Below are 23365 nucleotides of genomic sequence, written 5' to 3'. Positions count from 1 at the left end.
TTCCAGGCCCACCAAAGTAGAATTAAAATTTTTGGTTTTTAGGTTCTGACACTATACAGGTGTTTTTAACACCTCTACAGGTGGTTCTAAAAACCTCTGGTTGACAGCAATATTTCTGAAACCACAGAGGTACTTATGAAACCACAGGGAGTACTTGGGGCACCTTCCCAAACCCCTCTCAAACCCACTGAAACAAACCTGTTTTGGTAATCCCAAAATCTGCATTTCCTCATGAACTTAAAATAAACTCTAAAAGTCACTATTTTGCTTTATCTGCTTCATTTTCAAAGAAACTAACACTTCCAATGTGATTGCTTTTTTTTTTAATTTTTCTTTATTTTATTTATTTATTTTTTTTATTACAAAATCAGATATACTGAGAGGAGGAGAGACGGAGGAGAGACAGAGAGGAAGTGGAACTGCCGGGATTAGAACCAGCAGCCATATGGGATCAAGGTGAGGACCTCAGCCACTAGGCCATGCTGCCAAGCCCAGTGATTGCTTTTTAAATCCTCACTATAGCCCCTTACAATGGAGACTAAGATTAGCATCATATAGCCACATTGCCAAAGTCTCATTATTCTGTGGAAGCAGGGGTGCGATCTATGAAAACAGCTTCACAGTCTGCACACAGCCAGCACACAGCCAACTTACAGCTCCAGAGTTTCTGGGTGGAATATTCCTGTTGACAATAAGGACCAGATCTGTGACAAGTTGGGTATTAAGTAAGCAATGCAGAGTGGAGACCTTCTCTGGGGTGCTTTGATTAGGTTTGCCTTTTACATATCCCAGCAACAAATGACTCAACTAATAGCTTTATTCCTCTAATACATGATATTGTGTGTGAAGAGGGGAGATGTTTAAAAGTTGAGGAGTTTTATAGTCATGGTCATTCAGGAATTCATCCTCACAGATGCTTTAAAATAATATTTAACTTTTGAGAGTAAGTCCATTAGGCTGGGGTGAGATCCAATTGAGCAGAAGGCTGTAAATGGAAAGTGAATCTCCCTTTACAGCAATGTGACTCCCATTTCCAGAGGCAACCATTGTTGTTCAACTCACCAAAATCTGGGCCACCTTTCCCTTTGGCTGCATCCTCTCAGACCACTTAGCAAGGTTCAGCTTGGAGCATGGTTATATAACATGCATCTGCAGTTAAATACTCAACAATACCAACTGCCTACTACATATCTTCCAAAGAATTCCTAGAGTATATGTGAGGTGAGCAAAAAGAGCACTTTCCCTTGGGAATCTCATGGTATAACAATATAAATCATCAAAAATTATTGCAACACATCATGGGAAAGATTGTAATAGTAATAAGTGCAGGGCTTTATAAAGCTAAGTGGGCTCTAGAGTAAAGCACTTTTCAGGTCCCGGTGCCTGTGGATAGGGAAGAATGATGAGCTACCACAGTCCTAGGCTAATGCCATACCTCAGGGGAATCACATTCTTGAAAACTCACCTGGCATTTTTGTCTTTTGCATAAGTTAATCCAAATCATACCTCTTTGTCATGGTCTCATCCATGCCTAGATATTTTTTGTGAATATTCAGTGATTTTATTATTCACTAATCATGCTGACCCACAATCTTTGGATGATTCTTTTTAAAAAAAATTTACTTCTTATTATTACCATTTTTAAGTCACAGTTCCATAGGCCCTGGGATTTCCCTCCCCAATTCTCTCTTCCCTCGCTGAGTTCCTCTATATCATTACTATACTATTGTTCTTCATACACAGTCATATGTCCATCATTGCAGGCATGGACAATGGCAGAGAGTCCAGCATCCTATTGTCAAGATATTATAAACAGTTTCAGTGGGAGTCCATCTTTGTCTGGAAGTAGAGATGCATACTGCGTTGTATCCTCACATCTTGATATGATAGTTTTCTTTACACAGTTATATATATATATATATATATATATATCCCCCTAAGTGAAAAGCCATAATACAAAATCAACAACAGGAAGAAAAACACAAATTTACAACACCATGAAGTTAAATAACATGCTACTGAAGGACTAATGTGTCACTGAAGAAATGAAAAAGAAAATCAAGAACCTTCTTGAAGAAAATGATGCTACTGTATGATCTCCGAGTCATTGAATGATTTAATCAGAAGAAAGTGTTTTGAAGAGATGAAACTAACAGAAAACAATAAAACCCATGCGATATAGTTTCCGCTAATTTTTGTTGAAGTGTGTCTCTTCTAGACAACAAATAGATGGGTTTTGTTTTTTAATCCAGTCTACTGATCTATGACATTTGATTAAGTTTAAGCCATTTACATTTAGGGTTAATATGAATGGGTGGTAATTTGGACCTGCCATTTTAGCTATGGGTTGTTCACTAATTCAAACTTTTATTGTTAGTTTACTGGGATGTTCTTCCCATTTGCCTTTGTTTTGGTGGGCGCTATTCCTCTTCTATTAAGAGAACATCTTATAGTATTTAGCATTTTATAGCGTTGAAGCATAATTTTGCTGAACCTGGCTGTTTTGGAGGGTAGTCTAGACTGGCATATAACTCTAACAAGACATATGTCAACAGTTTAGGTGCAGAACAGTTTTAGGAGGGGTATGCAGAGAAATCTTCAGCACCCTAGTGAGGAGTAACTAATCTTTGTGTCCCACCTAGTAAGGTATAAGTGAATCCACGCTGACCGTTTCCTGTCTGATTCTAAGCTTTCTTTGATGTTCTCTGTCTATCTACTCTAGATTTTTTGTTTGGTTGGTTATTTGTTTGCTTTGAGGGGTTTCTGGAGCGATCACGAGACAGCTGAATAGTAATCTATAGCCATTTTAAGGGGTATAGAACCTGGTTGTATATAAACTAAAATTGAAATGTCAATGAAGAAGTCACAGGATGTGGTTAAAAACTTGCATTTTTTTAACATATTGGTTACTCAATACTATGTCAATTAATTCCATAACGTTATAAATTGTTGCTGATGTTATGTTGGGGCTTTTAATTGATCGGGATGATACTCTGCAGGCTCTACCTTCAGACCAGAGATGGTCTCCCCAACAAGCCATTGAATTTGGACAATAAGATGCTGGACTCTATGCTTGGTATATGCTTGCAATGAAAGAATCTCAACTAAACTTGAACTGTGGTAATGCAACAAGGTGGAGGAATCTACCATGGGGGGAGGGTTTGGGGAAGGGTGGGGGGAAATCCCAGTACCTAAAAAACTGTGTCACATAATGCAATGTAATTAATAAAAAAAAGGCAAAAAAAAAAAAAAGAGAACATCTTGAAGTATCGTTTGTAGGACAGGTTTGGAAGAGGCAAATTCTTGTAACTTTTCTTTACTATGGAAGAATTTTATTTCATTTTCAAAGACAAAGGAAAGTTTTGCTGGGTACGTTATCCTGGGCCAACAAGTTTTTGCTTTTAGAATCTGCTTCATTATCATGTGGCCTATAGAGGTTCCTGTGAGAGGTCTCCTGTGAGTTTAATTGGCATTCCTTTATATGTCAGTTGATCTTTTTCACGTGCACATTTAAGGATCTTTTCCATATGTTCAATTGAAGAGAGCTTGATTATCATGTGTCTTGGTGAAGATCGCTTTTGTTCAAGCCTGTTGGGAGTTCTGTTCAACATTCCTTCTGAACGTTGTTTCCCAATTCTTTCTCTAGATTGGGGAAATTTTCCCTTATTATTTCATTGAATACATTTGTAAGCCCAGCTTCTCTTTCTGCACCTTCTGGGACTTCCGTAACTCTTATGTTTGACCTTTAAATAGTGTCTTTCAATTCTTGAATATGTTTTTTGGCCTGGCCCAGCTCTGCTTCCAGCTTTTTGTTTGTTTAGCCCTGGTGACAGGAAATGTCTTCTAATTTTGAGATTCTTTCTTCTGCCTCTTTCATTCTATTTTTGGGACTCTCCACTGTACTTTTAATTTGCTCCACTGTGATCTTCATTTCTGATATATCAGCTTTCATTTGATTCATTTCCAGTGTGACATATTCCTTGAATGCCTGCATTACATGCTTCTAGTTGTTGATAAGAAGATTTATAACAACTGTTTTGAATTCTGTATCCCCCATTTTCTCAATGTCTTCCTCAGTGAACTCTGAGGTTGGCAAAGGCTTTTGCTCCTTTGCAGGGCAGTCTTCAGTAACATTCATTGTGCCTTTGTCTCTTCTTTTGCTTTTGGTCATTGTACTTCTGGTTATCAGATTCTTCTTTTGGGGTCAGGTTTGTAAGCTGTGTCACCCACAGGTCTACAGTTCAATTTTATTTATTGTGGTTGGCACAGGGCTCTTTGTTTGCAGTCATTTGTGCCACTCTCTCCAGCGAGTTCCAGGTCTGGGTTCTTAAGTTAGACTTCCATCATGGTCTCTCTAGTCCCAGCTTCTGGCTCACTACTCTCTACCTCCTGTGATACCGTTCTGAGGCTGCACTGTCATCTGTACAACCTTTCTCCCAATTCCAGTTTGAACAGGTCCCAGGATTAGGGAGACACCAGGAATCCTACATAGCTAAGTTGTTGCTAGATGTGATCTTGTCAGAACCTGTTGGCCATTAGGTCTGAGGGTCACACAGACTTACTTTGACCATTATGATGCCATAGTCAGTATTATTTTTCCTGTGGGACCAGCACAATGCACTGAGCTCGGAGAGTTCTTGCTGAGTTCAACGTATGTGCAGCTCACTGTTGTCCCTGCAGTTAAATTCTTTGTCACACTGTAAGAAACAGTGCCAGATGTGCCAGTTCTAGAATTCTTGATCTGCTAGCTGTCAGGTCTGAAGGTTACCTGGACCTGTTTTGAGTGAAACCTGTAGGATGCCACGTTGTTGCAGTTCACTGAACCAGAAATGAGTTCACTCATAGCTCAGTGCATGCACAGTACTGTCCATAACCCCTTAAACAAAGTGGCACCCAATATGGCTCTAGGGGGTAGACTGGGCTGTGAAATCTACCCTGTTCCTGCACTGCCCATTTGGGATCTGCTGCTCTGTCTCTGCTCCTAGTCAAATCAAACAGACTAACAGGATGGGTAGTTCTTTGTCTGGGTTCACCTCCTAAGCTCCCGGTGAAAGTCCCTTCCCACCTTGTTGCTGGTGGAATTTGGATCACCACTCTCTGAATGCTGCTGGGGTATCAGTCACTGCAGCACCACACTGTTGTTTTTGCTGCTTTCCTGTGTCTGTCAGTCTTTAGTTATCCTTCTGCTGTTGTTCTGTCCTCTTCCATTTCCCTTTCTGGTTCACAATGGCTAATGTTTCTCCATTTGTTTAAATGTGTCCTTACTGATTCTACCATCTTGATTCTCTCTGGTTGATTCTTATACTCTAGCAATACAGTTTTGTGTTTCTGACAGCTGGTACAGACCAGTATTGTGAGTTTCATGCCACTGGCATGGGTTCTGCAATTTATTTTGTTTCTTGTGCTATCCCACTGAAATGTCATTAGGGGAGGAATAATTACAAGAGTAATTTCCCTGACCAAACAAAAAAAAAAAAAAAAGAAGAAGAAGAAAAGAAAAAAGGACGATGCTAAATGAAATGAGCCAGTTATGAGTTCTGCATGATTTTGCTCATATGTGGAATCAAACAAATCAGACACCCAGAACTAGAGTAGAACAGTGATTGCTAGGAGTGGATGTAGGGGAGTTAGGAGATGTTGGGAGGAGGGTGGAAACTTCCAGTTAGTAAATCTAGGAATCTGGTGGACAGCTTAAGTGGAAATGAATGTGTTCATTAGTTTGGCCATGACAATTATTGCACAGCGTAACCATAAATCATGTTGTATACTTTGTATACTCTGTTTACTTTCAAATGTATTCAGAAAGCTTGTAAGTTTAAAGATATAAGGTAGCCTGTTGTACACAACAGTTTTTACTTTTTCCAGTTTCTGAAGTTGTGTTCCAAAGATGAGTTTCATAAGATGTCAACAGACATTAAAAGATTCTTTGGCTTGATAAGCTTACATAGGAAAAACTCTCAGGCTTCTCACTTAAGAAATTCTGAACATTGGTGTGCCAACACAGACTGAACTTCCAGGAGAACACTGGATGCAATGGTTCTCCAACTTATTAGTGATCATAAAAATTAGGAGGATTTTTGTTGAATTGTTTAAAAAAATGTCTTTTCTTGGGCCCAGTGGAATAGCCTAGTCGCTAAATCCTCACCTTGCATTCTCCAGGATCCCATATGGGCACTGGTGTGTCTCCCAGCTGCTCCACTTCCCATCCATCTCCCTGCTTGTGGTCTGGGAATGCAGTCAAGGATGGCCCAAAGCCTTGGAAATCTGCACCCGCATGGGGGGAGCTGGAAGAAGCTCCTGGCTCTCTGTAATTTGACTTTTAGATAAATAAATAAATAAATCTTTTTTAAAAAGGCAGAGAGAAGGAGAGACAAAGATCTTCCATACGCTGGTTCACTCCAGAAGTGGCTGCAATGGCCCAAGCTGAGTCGATCCAAAGCCAGGAGCCAGAAGCCAGAAGCTTCTGGGTTGCTTACTCAGGTGCAGGGTCCCAAGGCTTTGGGCCATTCTCAACTGCTTTCCCAGGCCATAAGCGTGGAGCTGGATGGTAAGTGGAGCAGCCGGGACATGAACTGGTGCCCATATGGGATCCCAGCACATGCAAGGTGAGTATTTAGCCACTAGGCTATTGCACCAGACCCAAAAATTATTTTCTTAATATAACCTTGTCATCGTGGAACACTGTGTAGTATTAGATGTCATTTGGTGCCTCATGCAATAGATTGTACATATGAAGTACCTAACCAGGAGCTCTAGAGACTGTGTTTGTATATCTGAAGTAGTCACTTATTTCAGGACATTGACAGAACATGCCCTGATCTACGGAAGCCTTGAACATGCATGACCCTGGACCACCTAAGGAAGGTGCAGTCCAGAACTGGTTTTCCACATGATCCCACTCTCAGACTGCCCCCTTATGTCCATGTAAATATGTGGAAATTCTGAAGAAGGTAAAACAGCAGCATGGGAAAAGACTGGCAATGAGAGTGTGTGGTTAACAGTGAAGGCAGGAGAAAAATGTGATGACCTCAGGCTTCTAATGATCATCTTTAAACATTGACGCTGTGGAATTTGTCCTGTGGTCAGACAAGGCACCCTGTGGCATTAGCCCCCTTTAACCAAAACATCAGAAATATTCCTGCATTGCAAGAATGGGGTTGGCAATAAAGAGGAACATTGTCAATTTTGTGGTTATAAGGAAGACTCTTTTGGAAATTCCTTAGAAAAATTCTAACCAGACAAGTCCCTCCTTTTCTTTTTCTCATTCCCCACCATCAGACTTTATGTACCTACAAAAGTACTAGAAAAAATCATGGAACGTGGAAATGAGAGAGAAACTTATTGTTGGTGCAAAAGCTTCTGAAATGCATAGTTGTTTTCGTCATCTAGGACTTCCATTAACTTGCTTTTTAAAATAACCTTGTATGGTTTTAGTTCACGTCCTGGAAAGAGCAATGTCGGTGATGTCCTGTAGACCATCTCCATGGATTGCTAAACAGGAGAAAAAGGATGATGATCGAAGAAAATCAGTTGCCAAGTTCAGGAAACAGCCAATGGATGTGTGGGACATAAGAAACTGTAGTCAGAAGTCAGCAATCTTCAAGGCAAGCCTTCTGCTGTGTGCTAGTTAGGATTACAATCAGATGTGAGGGACAGAGAACCAAGATTACAGTGATTTAGACAAGATTGAATTTTGTGGGTAGGTGGCCTGAGGCTGATCTGGTATTCTACGTCTTCTGTCTTTTCCATGAGAGGCTTAGACTTGACCACAGCATACTTCACAAGGCCAACGTCTGCGCTGTAGGTGATATGGTGAAGCATGAACTTTAAAAAAGAAAGACAAAGGGCACATGCATACTGTTTTTTCAAGATTCTGGAACAACTACTCAATGTTTGGCCAGACTGTAACTCAAAGAACATCTCTAGCTGTAGGAGAGTCAGAAGAGTTTATTAGTCTGTATCCTGGGCAAGCATCTGTTCCTCAAAACTTGACCTTATTTGCCATGGAGGAGGTGGCTATCCTATCTGATAGTCTGGATAATTGCAGACACAGATGTCTGGCCCCTCATTAGCCAATGACGTCAAACTGAGCCACGTGAGTAGCTTCCTTTAGTGAAAGCTAAGCCTTGATAACAGCTCATTCTGTCCCATTTCCCCTCTGCCTTGAGACTAGTTGCATTTCAGCCACAGCTGACCCATGCAGGCAAGACGAGCAGCTACAGAGACTGGGGGTCATCCATTACTGCAGCAGCACCTCGTTCAGTGGGTCTCAATATGCAATCTACCACCAGCTCAGGAGTACCTGGGATTGTGTGTGAACTGCAAGTGTTCAGCCCACTGCAGAGCATCTGAATTAGAAACTTCAGCATGGTCCAGCCATCGGTAACTTAGCAATCCCCCCAGGAGATCCCTGTGTGAGAACAGCTGTCCTTGCTGGTTATGATTATGCCAACGAGGACTATTTTTGTCATACATGAACTTTACCATCCAACATGTATAGGTCAAAACAGGGGGCCAGGGATACCCTCTGTTCCTGGACAGTGATGTGATGTGATGTGATGTGATGTGATGTGATGTGATGTGATGTGATGTGATGTGATGTGATGTGATGTGATGTGATGTGATGTGATGTGATGTGAACCCTTGGCAAAGAGACTACAACTACAGGAGCTATGGCTCTCAACTCGTTATCCAGAGAAGTGACTGTAAGAAGTGAAACAATGGCTCCTATATCCCTGAAGCTGCAACAGTGACAAGTTAGAAATTGAGTTCTCACCTCTTAAACTTCTAAGACCTGATTGTTGTAGTTGGGATACACAAGCACACCACTGAAACAGCGTATCTTCAACATGAAAATGAAGTTCCCTGTTAAATGGCCAATCTGACTTTTCCTAGATGCTGGTACCACACAACAGTAGAGATACCCCAGGTTGTCCCAAAACACCTTGGATTTTCAACATGATTCAGTGTAATGAATCTCACCTATGGCAAGGCCTGAGGCCAGTCTCGAGTTTGGTCCAGTGTGGCTCTGTGGTCTTGAGGCAAACCCCCAGAAGTGCCAAAGTGTTACCTTAGATGCCTGGGAACAAGCAATGTACATGTAACATATTGAGTCTTTGGTGCTTGCATCTCACTCTGTGTCCAAGTTTTCTGTTCTAATTGGATTGCTCTGGTCTACTGGACAGAATTCCATACTCCAGCTCTTTCATAAAAATCTACTTCTGTTGCCTCATTTTCCCATGACTCCAAGGTGGAGGATCAAACAGATGGAAATTACCATGTATGTTGGCGTGTTGCTCCTGCCAAGGGAGGTTTTTTCTTAATACTGACATCTAAAAGTGAGAATGTCCATGATCCAGGTGCTAGGATGCACATGTAGGAGTAGGTTGAACACAGACCAAGAAGGGAGACAGCCAAAGCAGGATACGGCATATGGGTACAGGTACCTGGACAGGTGGTAAGGCGGTGCTTTAATGTCCCTCTGTACTCAGGTGACTGGTTCTATTTCCTCCTTTCTTTGCTTTTGTGAGAAATTCAGGTTTCACATAAAATATCAGCTAACCCTGATGGGGCAGCAGGGTTGCTTGAATAGGTGATATGCTCCATATGTTTGTCTCACAGGGTGAGCCAAGTAAACCCGCCCATTGAGTGTCTTGGGTTGAATAGTTGTCATATTTAAAAGAACAAACATGACTTTCCCAGGACATAACTTTGAATGTGCTGAGATCAGTTCTCAGGCTATGCTTCTGTATTAGTTACTTGGTATTTTCCTCCCAAGTCCACATGGAAACCCCATTGTCCTCATTCCACTGAATGTTCCATGCAGAATACACTGTAATCAAAGATGCCAAATGTGCTGAGCTCCAGGGGGGGAACCCACAGAGGACTCAGCTCCAAGCCCTACAACTGAGCAGAAAAGCCCAGAACACCCTAGGGCAGAGCATCCAGGGACTTCTCACAGCAGTTGCAGAGTTTAGGGCAAAGCACTCACTACCTTCTAATAGTTCCATTTAAGGAAAATCAGATGAAAGTGAATGTCAAAGGCAGTCATGAAGAGGGCAGTAATCCAAATGATGTAGGCAATGAGGAGGATTTGGTGAGGAAGAATGTGAGGAAGAAACTCAAATCCAAACCCAAGCATCTCCCTATGCCTGTGAGTCTGCGAGCTCCCTGACTCTTTTGTTCAATGCTGGTTATTTGGCCTTGATCGTGAATTTTAGAACTCTGTCTGAGGTCCTTCTTTCCTTAGGAAAAAACAGCATTGCTCTTAAACCATTTGGTAGATATGGGGAGTCTAAGACAAGACCAAGGCAAGCAGTTTCTTTAAACTTCTTTCTGTCCCCTTTTCAGATTTAAGCAAGATAAAACATAAAACAAAAAGACTTAGCCTTGTTTGGATCACTTAGCAGAAATTTCTGTACTCAATGGCTGATGGTAGAGTGGTTTTCCCAAAGCAGCTCTTCCCTGGAGTGGCTTGCTGCAGAGACCTACATGATCAGTTGTAGCCATGGTGTAGGATGGAGCAACGACAGGTGACCTGTGACTACCATACAACTGACCTGTTGTCAGTGTGTACCTCATCGGTCCCTGTCCTTTTCCTCATAAGCTCCCTATGTCTGTGCCACTTCCTCAATTAATGACTACTATGTCTCAGCTGGTGACATGGACGGAATACCTATAGTGACTTCTCTTTCTTTTTTTTTTTTACAGAATGCTACCATTTGTATTAAAAATAGATATATAAATATACATATTTATAAACTTGTAAATGCATAGAATCACTCTGGAAGGATACACAAGATAGAGATAACAGTGATTAACTCAAGGATAGGGGAGGGGAAAGGGACTGGAGGCTGCCTTCCATCAGAAAGATTACTTTTGTACTGCTGAGTGTCTTGCCAGGCATATGCTATGAGATTTTCCAAAAACAAACAAACAAAACGTCCAAGAAGCTGCTGGGTGCTGAAAACAGTGCTAAGTGGGGCACACAGCTTCCTCAGTCTTGGAGAGAGCCAAGTGATGAACTTGCTGGGCCACAACTGTTAAGACGTTTCCTCTTCAGGCCAGGTGAATGAAACACCATATGCATCTAGTAATGAAGCCAAATGACTTACTAGTTTCCAGTTTTGTATTTATAGTTGAAACCTTAAGCACATCGCCATACCACAAATGTAGAATCTTAGCAGAAGGCAAAGAAGACCCCAGTGTCAGTCCTTTGTATTCTGAAATGATCCTGTTAGCTCCCACACCCGGAAGGGACATGCAAGGCCTCCCTCAGCAGCCCTGTGCTTGGAAGTTCTAGCCCTTCGACTAGCCTCCAGGTTACCTCGTGGCCAAATTCTACTTTCCACCAGAAGAAAGTGAATGTTGCCATTAGCAGCTGGCCTGCTGGCTTCTGCTTCTAGGAAGAAAGTAGTATCTTTGCATTCTTTGTCCCCTGGGGGCAAGACCTCTGTCCTATATTTTTCCCAGCCTTTAGCTATTGCTCTGGCCTTACTCAGTGTTGTTGTGGCTCAGAACTTGGCTCAGCTGCATTTTCTTCTCCCTTCAACATTCACTTTCTCTCCTCCTATTGGTCTCTCCTATCTCAACTGTTCCCCATTGTGATATTCTTCTGCCCTTCCATGTCAAATCTTACCTTAGTCAAAAATGTTATCATTAAGCAAAGGCTATGAGGAAAATCATATAGTGGACAATAGAAGATGAGAGAATTTCCCAAAGATGAATTTTATTTTAAGATTTCATATTAATATCAGGAAGTATGATTTCTTTTGTTATCAACTTTTTATTTCAAAAACTCTGAAACCTATTGAAAATTTGTCCAAATACCACATGAAACACCCATAGTTTTTTTCTATGCTCATAAATAGTGAACATTTTTATCACGTTTTGTTTTTTCAATTTATATGTATACACATGACTGTATATTTAAGATGTATTTATTTTTATTGGAAAGTCAGATATATATAAAAAAAGAGATACAGAGAGAAAGATCTTGCATCTACTGGTTCACTCCCCAAATGGCCACAATGGCCCAAGTTGAGCTGATCCAAAGCCCAGAGCCAGGTGCTTCTTCTGGGTCTCCCGTGGGGTGCAGAGTCACAGGACTTTGGACCATTCTCTACTGCCTTCTCAGGCCACAAGCAGGGAGCTGGATGGGAAATGGAACAGCTGGGACATAAATCAGCACCCATACGGGATCTTGGTGCATGCAAGACGAGGATTTAGCCACTAGGCTATCACACCAGACCTATGATTATATTTTTCTTAAACTACTTAAAAGAAAGGCACAACTATCATAACCCACTATCCTTAAATACTTCAGGGTTCATCCTTTAACAAAAGGGTTCTGTCATGTAAGCACCACAAAATTACCAAGTGCAGGAAGTCTAATGCTGATCCAGTTGTATGAGTCTATTTAAATAACTAAAGGAAGGATTTACATTTGCCTCTGATTCACACAATCTAAAAATAAAGATTTTTTTGCAGCATTACTTAAATCTGCATCAGTAGGAATGGAGGGTGACCTCAAGGCAACGCTTTCTTTTTCTTATTTCTCAATTTATTGCCCTGACAAAGCAAAGGTAACATCACTAATATTGATCAACCAAAGGGATCTAACTGAACTATGAATGTCATTATAAAAGCATTGGGGTTCATGTACTGTACTGACAGAGACCAGTGCCTAGTTGGAAGATAATTTTGGGAGTGCTTATGTGATATGTTGATACAAATTAATTTCATGGGGCCCATATTTAAGGAATTAACCAATCTAGCTTCTTCCAGGAAATTTGTGCAGTTTTCAAAACTGAGTCAGAATGAGAACCCAAATGATGCTGAAATAGAGTCAAGAGAGCCTTGTTGTTTGTAAAAGGGAGAGATGTGGCTTATACACATGTCAACAAGCAAGCAAACACTGTACAACATCACTGGTTTAGGGCATCTGTATTCCTGAACCCCAGACAAACAGCTCTGCCTGACAACAGCTCAAGTCCAAGGTTCTACTTAAGATTGATGGCACCAACATGATTGGAATAAAACAAAGCAGGGAGGCCTTTTTTGAGACAACCCACCAAACCCAAACTGGTGCCTCTGAAATTGGTACCTTTCCTGGTTTGGTTGTTTTCCTATGACACTAAGAAGACATCCATTCTCTTGCCAAAAGGGATTTGTCCTTTTTATCTAGTCAGGAGAGTGCTTTGGCTATTTGCATTTCTGAATTGCTTAGCTACCCAAGCATGCTCTGTGGTGTGTGCTGTTTGAAATGTGTCATTGAGGCACGTGACTGCTGTTCACAAGCTGATGTTGGACTTTCTCCAACAAATATGGATTATGTTAAAGTCGGTTCTGAATTGACGAGGATATGTTAATAACTCCCAGATGGGCATCTCTGTGCTCTCCAGCAGGGAAATGCAAGCAGTCTATGGCAGGAGCAAGTGTTTGGCAGGTCCATCATTCCGTCATTAAAGGCCACATTATTACTTACAACTCTGCTTGCATGACAATGGCTGCAATGAGCTCAGCCTCACAGTAACAAGCACTAGCAATTTGCTTTTGGATAGATTGTCTCCCAGGTGGTGAAAATATATATCTGCCTGAGGTTTTCCTCTTTCCGTCCCCAATAAGATGTTATGAATGAATCCAGGGCAGTGCAGGAGGTGGGTATCTCTGGGAACCAGGATAAGGCAAAGATCTATGCAGGGATTGATGTCCATGATCCCTCAGACAGTTCAGCATTTGCTTGACTTTTCTGTCTGTCCTGAGCTCATGCCCCTCAGTGCCTAATTCTTGTCCTAGCAACTTCCAGGTAGGTCAGAAATTTACATTAGAGTTATTTGCACTGTGGTTGCAGTTTCTTTCGTCCTCACACTGTAGGGTAGGATTGTGTTCCATTTGTTTTTTAGAGGAATGAAGAATTTATATCTTCCACCATTTCTAGTCCAGAAAGTAGCACATTTATTACTAAATTTCAATGTGATAAGTGTTCACTAGGTTTGATAAGGTTTGCTAGGTTTGATAAGTATTCAAACCAGGGTCCATTATCTACATGGTTAATGGTGATAAAATTGGATATTAATATGAACAGAAGAATTTGACAGAAAAGCAATCATTTTGGTGACAGTGTATAAGCTAGCTATATTTTGGTAGAGTGGTGGGAGACAGCAGAGTCTCTGCTGGTAAAAGAAATGTTGCATATATGCTGCTTTCATTGACAATGTGAAATAACCCTTTATCCCAACAATTTCATCTACTTTGCAGCATGGATGTTCAAGAATGATCAAAAGTAATAGAAAACATCCAGTCACAGGTGTTGTCCTTTATCTCTTGCTTTGGGTCTCTTTTTCCAATAGCAAGTAATTCACCCTGTGTCTCCTTACTTTACCATAAGGCAACTTGATTTTATGATGTAATTTCATCTGCATAGGGATATCTATATGTCTTATTTCCTTTCCTTTTTTCCCCCTTCCCAGCAACTCCAAGGAATTTGAAAGTATAAAACCACATCTGCCAATAACATTATGACGAACCATTTAGGATTTGGTTTTTTACAAGGTAGCAGCACTAAGTGCCATTGATTCCCCAGCATGCACTGGTATATTTTTAATACTAACAGTCAGGATTTTAAAATATTTCCTTTTAAGTCATTTAAAAATGCCTGAAGATCAGCAGAAGATTTCCCAGAGCTTCTGCATTTGAGGCCTGCCCGAAGAAGGCCTATGTGGGTTGGGATTGTGAAACTTTTAACAGTTTGCATATTCCAGAAGGGTGGGGACCAGATAATCCAACTCACAAGGTTTACAACAAGGTGGTTACAAGAGCTCCCCATGGTCTGTAACTGTTTGTAGACCATCTGAGCATAGGAAGAAGGATTTTTTTTTGCCCCAAAATGAATATGAACTATCGCAATCCTTTATAAATGTACTATGACACCTCCTGCTTCTTCATATATGAATATCATGAAGTATCTATAGTCAAATAATTCACACAGCCCTGCAGGGTTATATATTAATGGAAACATTTTCAGCTAACCCTCCCATTGAACAGTGCCAAAAGAAGCCCAATAAATTTGCATTGACCAATCACCAATTCTGAATTATTATGTTCCTTTGCCTGAGATTGCCTAAGAATCAAAAAAGAAAGAGAGAGAGAAATTTTTGTGGAAAAGAAACTATTATTTTGTTGACACTATTTCTGAAGTCTTCAAAATGTGCTTTTATAGCATTACTATTTCATCAAAGCATTTCCATTAATGAATTTCTATTTGTAGAAAGTTTGGGGAGTTGGCAGGTGTGATAGAAGTAGAAGACACTGTATTTTAATGGCCATTAAGTTGAGACTTTCAAAGATACTATCAGACCCCAATTAGTTAGTTGAAAATCGCCAGTGGTTCATCATTGTCATTAGGTATTAATTAGGCAGTTCCCGAATGCTCGACACTCTGCAAAACTCACAAAAGCAACTGTCCCTGTTTGGGAGAAAGTTATACTTCTGGGGCTGGTGATCTTTGCTGTTTTCCTATTACCATTTGTAATGAGCATTCCTGGAACAGAGTACTTGGTGTTTTGAAAGAGCTTTGCAATCTCTAATTACAGCCTCAACAGCACAGAGCAGTGCAATGCCACATTTGCATAGAAGGATGCCTACCTCAAAAAAGGCTGTGTGGCCAATCTGGTATGGCAGGCCAGGCTTTTTGACATCCTTCTCACTGTTGGGGCACTTTCAAGAGAACATGCACTAACATTAAGAACAGGTGCAAATTAGGAGAGTTGGAGACAGAGCCCCTTATGGAGCAGCACCAACGGGATTCAACCCAGAGATGTACACAGGGAAATTTTTTATTTCACCTTCCTTGTCCTCCACTGCATAGGATAATATTCTTCTCAGAATGGCACCCAACTTTCCAGATTGTTAAAAAGAGGCCTATAAGAGCAATTGAAAGTAATACGGACATTTTAATATTGTGACACTGAATGCTACATAAAACCTTTGTTTCCTATAGGTTTATTGAGCTGCTGTATTAGATTTCCTGCTGTATGAGCAGGAAGATTATGGTGGCTTAGGTCTAAGTATGCTTTGGGGAGGCATTTTGTATTTTCTCTATAAATAGTCTTTGTAAAACAACACAATTGTGTAACTATTAATGTTTATATTGCATTATACATCTCTAGAAGTTTACTGTGCATATTGCAGAGAGTGGTAACCAAAAGAAATGTTTTTGTCTATGATATACACTAGGAATTGTCATTATTAAAGTAGATCTGTTTTGCTTATTATTTCATCAATAGGATTTTCATGCTTTGGTCTTAATTATGGTATTACATTAATATATCTAGAAGCTTCTTGAAGCTAAGCATTTATACATATATAGGCACCCATTCATATATGTATTTTGAAATAAAAGCTAAAGCAAAAGCTTCAAAGACTGCCATTTAAAAGGAAATAATGATAGCTGGGCAAATCTAAAATAGGAGGCTTGGAAAACAGAAGTTTCAAATGTGTGATTTTTACAGATGAAAAATTTGATTCAGAGGACTAGTGCTTGAAGCACATATCAAAGCTTATTTTTCAAATTGAAATAATTTCTCAGGCCTAATAGAAATAATCAAATAATTTATTCCTTATTAGATGTGTGTTTTTTAGTAGTGATGCAGGTTCACCCTTAAAAGTGGGGAGGAAGGAGTTGAGATGGCACAAAATACCACTGGGTGGAAATATGTATGGCCCAGATTGCAACTTGACTTACCATTTTGTCCCAATTCCTTGGGAAACATAACCTATTGTGAAATTGCATTTTGTGTGAATAATTTAATGAGCAATTTCTTCAGAATTTATAAGAAAAAGGCCCCAGACCTGGCACTATGGGTTCCCCCAGAGCCACTTTCCTTCCATACATGATAGTCAGTTTCATTATGTTAAAAACAAATAGCATGATAGAAACAAATGCTGAGTGCTGTTACATCCAAAGAAATGAAAGATTATCTTCTCCAAGGAGCAGAAATTAGATGTATCAGCCTACCTTTGAATCACTCTCAGCTTCAGATAGAACATGACGTATGGGTAATCTGCAATTTGCTAGGGGCATTGTTAGCATGCTTTGCCTCCAGGGTAGGATTTTAACCAGGCCTCCAGCAGCTGCGTGTTTGGCGGCTCAGTCACATTAGGTATACAGTACGCCCCTGCTATTACCCTGGTGAAACCCGTGCCAGGGCCCCTAGTGACACGACAGAGGTATTAGGTCAGATGAGTTACATTAAGTGGCAAGTGATAAATTCAAGATGACAATTCAGAACAGCAGTGCTTCTTCTAAGTAATTAATTCCAGTGGTGCCTGAGGCAGCGCGTGGTTGCTGCCACTGGTGTGGCGATGTTGCGTGGCTAATGAGAAAACATTACAGCAAGGATTAGGGGCCTGTGCATGGTGGCAGGCGGGGGTCACCATGATTAGGAAATGTTAACACAGCCTGGCTGTGATACAATATATAGGACTAGGAAGCTGCATCTTTATTTTAGTCATATAAAAGCTGTTGAACTCTTTGCCATGTGGCGATTCCCTCAGTGGGCTGGGGAGAGGGGTGACGCACCCTGGGCTTGAGACTGAGTTATCCCCTGAAGGCCTGTTGGGATAGTGACAGGGAGCATGCCAGAGCCATGGCTCTCATTCCTCTGCCGTGGACATGTGTCTTTAGAACACAGAGACACTAAAAGTATGGGCAGGTTTTAGTTTTCTAGATGTGACTGAATCGGAACCTTTTGTTAGCTGACTCATCCCCTGTGATCAAAAAATTACTCTGAAATAGTTGTAGGATGAGCTTGTCAGTTCAAATACATGGAGTCTCCTGTCTCTTGCTATGTCATTTTCTGTAGAGGTGTGACAAGGGTACCCCACATTCTACAGCCTTCAGAGGACTTGCTCAAGTGCATTGCCACTGCTGGCCATTGCTGGGGGCCGAGTGGAGAGATATTGCCAGTGCAGGTGGACATATGAGAAACCTGGGGCCAGAAAAGTGAAGGGAGTAGAATGATGTCACACAGTCAGGTTAGCACATGTTTGGGCCTAGAACTCTGCACTCAAAACTCCTGGTGTGTTGCTCACCAGAAGGTTTCATAAGGAAGAATGCAGAGTTAACTGCCAAAACTCCAAAAATCCCCAAAGAAGATTTTGCTGGGAAGCACACATGTGCATGAATATACACACATACTCACATACACACACACAGTTACACAATGGGAACTCATCCGTAGTGAAAGACTTTTAGCTTGACCAATTGCAGATGTGTTATGGTGTATTGGATGTGTGACAAATAAAATACCTACTAAACACTTTGTCTCTGGCACTGAAAAATGAACTGCTTCTGGAGGGAAAAGACTATTTCCACAGTTTCCTTATCACCTGCTATAAATTTGGCCCTGGTATTTGATACTTGGATTCAAGATATGCTTTGTATGTAGGTGTGTGTATGAGTGAAGGGAGATGAGTCGAAGGGCCATTAGTAACACATGTTCCCTGAACTGTGGAGGTGCTACCAAACACTCCCATCTTTGTGTTCCAGACTTCTGAGTTTAAGAAACTGATTACATTTTAGACAAAATAAGAAAACCTCTCAGTACAGTGTTTTATTTCCTAATTCTGTAGAATCCATGATATTGTTCTTGCATTAGTAATAATGAAGCTTTGCTGGTTCTATTTCCTAGAATTTGAGACATAATAAGACCCTTCTTACAATAGAAGAGGGAGGCTCAGTTTTGACAAACTAGCAATGAAAAAAAAACTAGGAACAGTGTGTATGTAATAGTTTGAATCTGTGTATGGGAGAGAAATATAGGAAAGATCAGTGTTTAGTAAATAAACTTATCTGTCTTGAGTTGATGATTTGACAAAGCATTGAAGAATTATTTTTCTAATAAAACCATTTTCCAATTCTATAATCAAAGTGGGCCAGAGGACATGAAAATGCGAAATGTTGAGTCAGTAAAAGAATGTGTGGTGCTCAAGTCTTACTAGGACTTTTCTCAATAGGCAATTAGTGTCTAAACTAACATGTGATAAAAGGCCATGAATTTAAATGAATTCAAATGATTTTTAGCTTAACTTTTATATTTAAAAAATATTTATGGGCCCATTGCAATGTCTCAATGGCTAAATCCTCACCTTGAACGTGCCGGGATCGCATATGGGTGCTGATTCATATCCCTGCTGCTCTACTCCCATTTCATCTCCCTGCTTATGGTCTGGGAAAGCAGTAGAGGATGGTTGAAAGCTGGACCCTGCACCTACATGGGAGACCTGGAAGAAGATCCTGGCTCCTGGCTTCAGATCAGCCAACCTCTGGCTGTTGTGGTCAGTTGGGGAGTGAACCAATGGAAGATCTTTCTGTCTCTCCTTCTCTTTGTAAATCTAATCTGCCTTTCTAATAAAATAAGTAGATATGTTTTAAAACATCAGAAAACATGTTTATTATTATTCAAAAGAGCTACTTAGAAAGAGAGAAACAAATGAAAAGATCTTCCATCTGCTGGTTCACTCCCCAAATGGCCACAATGGATGGAGATGGAAATAAGAAGCTTCTCCCATGTCTCACATGGGCTTCAGGGACCCCAATACTTGGGCTAGTTGTTCCTGCTTTCCCTAGGCCATTAGCAGAAAGCTAGCTTGAAAGTAGAGTCTTGGGCCGGAAGAGCTCCTGGCTCCTGGCTTCGGATTGGCTCATCTCCAGCCGTTGCGCTCACTTGGGGAGTGAACCATCGGACGGAAGATCTTCCTCTCTGTCTCCCTTCCTCTCTGTATATCCGCCTTTCCAATAAACATGAATAAATCTTTTTTTTTTAAAGAAAGTTGAGCCTCTAGGATACTAATCAGTATTCCTATTAGATACTGGAATTGCAGGAATGACTTAGCCCATTGTGCCACAATGCCCCTTGTATTTTTTGTTTTGTGCAAATTTTTTTTTACGATCTTGACATAATTAGGGTAAAAAGGTTCAAGCACTACAGGAAGATGGGCAAAACAATTAGTTTCGTATTGTTTCCTTAATATATCTGATGTAAAAGGGGATTTTAAGGGAGATGCCCCACCCAGTCTGCCACCCACCCCAGGTCCCAGATGTGGGGCATGCTCCGAGGGTCTTGATCAAGTGGTTTTGATAGTTCAACAGTTATGAATTGCTGCCACTCTCACCACTCCAAGCATGATGCGGTCGTTGAAGAATCCACTGATTGACAGTCCATCATAGAGTCTCCGTTTGCCCAGTATTTTCATTGCCAACATATAGCTGAGGTGGTTGATTGATTTGTTCTGTCCTCTGTCTTTTGATGGTTAGGGTTCTGAGTCCGGAAGCTCGATTGGGGGGATCCCCAAAGTGTGAGGTGTTCCCAGACCAGATTCCTGTGTGTACTAACCAGCTCAACTATCCAGCCTTCATGGATGTTGTTGAGTGCCTCTGTGTGTAGCCACCCCAGCCCCTGTCCTAGTTTTTGTGCCCTCCCTTGCGGGGTGGTAACCCAAGAGGGAGGAGCCCACTATTTCCCTCCCAGGCCACTCCCACTCCCAGATTATGCACTCTCCAGGAGGTTCTGTGGTTTAACTTGACAGAATTAGCCCCCAGTGCCAGCTTCTGCCAGCTGATGCTGTGGCTAAGCCCAAACAACCCTCACCCACTCTAACTGTAGATTGCACCAGTAGGAATAATCAGCCCAGCCTGGTTTTTCCCTGGTCTGGTCCACATGAGGTGCACAGGTGTTGTAGCCCTGCCTAGTCTGGTCTGTCCCCATCCCTGCTCATGCTCTCCAGTGGGAGTAGCTGTCCAGCAAGGGAACCACCCCTTATTCCCCTGCCGACTCGCCCCCTCCCTTCCTGGTTCTCACGTGTGCTGGTTGGGTGCTGCGGTCACATCTGGCACAGGCAACTTCACCTTAGTGTTGTGCACTGCTTTTGTTGCAACCAAACCTGGCTCAACCCACACTCTGTTCCAGTGTTTGGATTTGCCAGTGGATGACGTGAACTGATTCAGCCTGGTCTGCCCACGACCCATGCCAGATGTATGCCAGTGGGACACTTTTCATGACCTCTTCTGGGCTGTTTCCTTCCATGCTTCTCTTGCTTACCTGCAGGGATTGTGTCCTGCCAGAGGAGTTGCCCAGGCTCCTCCATCAGAACCCCTCCGAGTGTCAGATTTCGCGCATACCATTGGGTCCATGAGCCAGCACTACTCAGTTCACCTCCTGTCATAACAGGAACAGTGGCTTTTCCTAACTGGCCTTCAACCCATTCTGGTTCTTGCTGTTGGATGTTTCAGCCCAGCCACGGCTCGTCCATACCCACATATAGCTCATACATCATCCCCTTGTATTTTAACTTTTTGGGGTCCTATCTTTTCCTTAAGCTTTCATCGTGGGCAAAAGAATATTATGAGAATCACTATCCAAAGGCTAAAATATACTAAGAACAAAAATGAACCTTGGAAATGTGTAAGACATCATAGTTTCTAAGCTGACTTGCTAACTTCCATTTTAGGTAGACAAGATTGAATTTTCTTTTTTAAATTCCTTAAATGGCTTGTCATTAGATTTACACATCCCATTGCCTAGGTGTCTAATTTTATCTGTAATTTCACATTTAAGAATGGTAAATATTCTTTTAGGGAAAGTGGTAGAAAGTTCTCATTTTAGGGCTGGAATAGAATGGGTTTCTTTGTGGCACTTTTTTTTCTAAACTGACAAGTCAGAAAATAAAAGGTCCTTAATATTTTGAAGGTGATGTCACATATATAAATCACTAGACAAATTTTGGCTATTTAAGATGATGCCAAGTCTTGTGTAGGAAAAATTCTAGAACAAAACTATTCAGCTGGATTCAAACCTGATTCTCACTTTTTTGAATAGGGTACTTGGATAGTCTATACAAACCTGAAACCTAGCATAAATCAAGTTACTTCTGTTTTGCCTCTATCAACATTTAGGAGTTTTAGGACCTCACATTTAAAAATATTTTCTGCTAAGATATGAAGGGTTGAGCATTGGTCTGGGAAGTCAAAGAGTTGGCTTCTCATTGTAGCCTCTGACTCTATGAACTATAGACCTCAGTTTTATTATCTATAAAAAAAGAGATAAGCTTCCCAAACCTGATACTCAATCATATTATATGCACTTGGAAGTTTTATATTTATAGCTTGTTTAGATAACCTTGAAATTATGATAGTAATTTCTGTTTATTTTAGGAAGTCAAACAATTTGGGACTACAGAGAAAAAAAACTGGTAATTATACATCTTTGCTCCCAACCTGACTTCCAGAGGTGGCTAGCACTGACTATGATATTTGTGTCAGGTTTGAGTGCGTATCTCTGAAATATATCCAACAAAAATAACTTAAAGAAAATAGAAGTTTATTTCTCACCAGCCTAATAGATGTGTAGAGGTAGATGCTCAGGACAGGTGTACTAGCTCCATGGGGTCAGGGTGACTTGGTTCTGTTCTATTCTCCCTTCCTGGGACTGCAGGGTTAAAGTCACCACATGATCCCCAAATGGCTAATGGATCTCCTACCAAGAGACACAGGGCAGACTGGAGAAAGGAAGAAAGGCAGAGGAAATAAAAAGAGGAGTGCCTTCCATTGGCATCATCCCTTTTATTCACACAATTTTGTCTACACCTTATCGACTGAAACTGAATCCCATAGTCACAATCATGGCAAAGAAGGATGGGAAACATATCTGCTTATTCTGGATGGTAGTATGCCTAAAAATTCATTATTACTTTAAAGAGAAAGGGCAAACTATTTGACAAGAAAGTCAGTTGATAATCACTTAACCTGTATCTACCAATTATATATTCTTTCATGCTCAAACACATACCAGTATTTACAGATTTATATGTTAGTGCTGTGTGGTTGTTTGTTCAAATAGGATGTGCTAATGTTTGACTTATTTTTTCCTCTTATTATTGAAATCTCTTGACACATAGAGATTATACTTATTCTTTTATAGTAGCTTACTATAGGGTAGCCCATAGTAAGGATTTATCATGATGTGGTTAATCCCTCATGGATATAATTTCAAATTTCCCAGGTTTTGCTACCAAAAGTTGAAGTATCTTTATATCTTGAGCAGTGTTGTTTACATTTAATAAGTATCTATGGTCTGTGGAATTGTATAATAAAATTAAAATACATATAACTAAATAAGGAAAGAAAAAATAATTTTAAAAATGTTGTATGGTGCATGTGCATGCAGACCCCAAGCAGGTAGGCAGGGCCCCATACTGACACACCATCAGACAGGGTATGGGGACTCGTGGGAAGAAGCACAGGCCTTGAGCAGGGTCCGAAGTTGCACACCACACCACTGTAAGACTAGGCTTGGGGGCCTGCACA

The sequence above is a fragment of the Ochotona princeps genome, chromosome 5 (genome assembly GCF_030435755.1).
Source record: "Ochotona princeps isolate mOchPri1 chromosome 5, mOchPri1.hap1, whole genome shotgun sequence".
NCBI classification, from domain to species: domain Eukaryota; kingdom Metazoa; phylum Chordata; class Mammalia; order Lagomorpha; family Ochotonidae; genus Ochotona; species Ochotona princeps.
Note: the sequence above shows the minus strand (reverse complement) of the source record.